Source organism: Kryptolebias marmoratus, linkage group LG15 (genome assembly GCF_001649575.2).
Source record: "Kryptolebias marmoratus isolate JLee-2015 linkage group LG15, ASM164957v2, whole genome shotgun sequence".
In the NCBI taxonomy this organism is placed as follows: domain Eukaryota; kingdom Metazoa; phylum Chordata; class Actinopteri; order Cyprinodontiformes; family Rivulidae; genus Kryptolebias; species Kryptolebias marmoratus.
In genome coordinates, this window is record NC_051444.1 from 345,427 (window position 1) to 346,055 (window position 629).

General features: G+C 54.5%; 1 protein-coding gene across 1 annotated transcript in view; it reads right to left on the minus strand.

Annotated features, from left to right (window-relative positions):
* The window catches only part of LOC108251745 (toll interacting protein), a gene marked incomplete at its 3' end in the record, with an annotated part of 7,598 nt that overhangs the window by 1,073 nt on the left and 5,896 nt on the right, over positions 1–629 (minus strand).

The following is a 629-nucleotide window of genomic DNA, read 5'->3' on the forward strand; positions in this document are numbered from 1 at the left end:
TCACATAGCCTCACAGAGTCATCACAGAGCCTCACAGAGCCTCACAGTCCTGGCAGAGCCTCACAGAGCCTCACAGAGTCCTGACAGAGTCTGACAGAGCCTCACAGAGTCTCAAAGAGCCTCACAGAGTCCTCACAGTCCTGACAGAGCCTAACAGAGTCCTGACAGAGCCTCACAGAGTCCTGACAGAGCCTCACAGAGTCCTCACAGAGCCTCACAGAGTCCTCACAGTCCTGACAGAGCCTCACAGAGCCTCACAGAGCCTCACAGAGTCTCACAGAGCCTCACAGAGTCCTGACAGAGTCCTCACAGAGCCTCACAGAATCCTGACAGAGCCTGACAGAGCCTCACAGTCCTCACAGAGCCTCACAAAGTCCTGACAGAGCCTCACAGAGTCTCACAGAGCCTCACAGAGTCTCACAGAGCCTCACAGAGTCATCACAGAGTCCTCACAGCCTCACAGAGTCCTGACAGAGCCTCGCAGAGTCATCACAGAGTCCTGACAGAGCCTCACATAGTCTCAAAGAGCTTTACAGAGTCCTCACAGTCCTGACAGAGCCTCACAGAGCCTCACAGAGTCTCACATAGTCTCACAGAGCCTCACAAAGTCCTGATAGAGCCTCACAGAG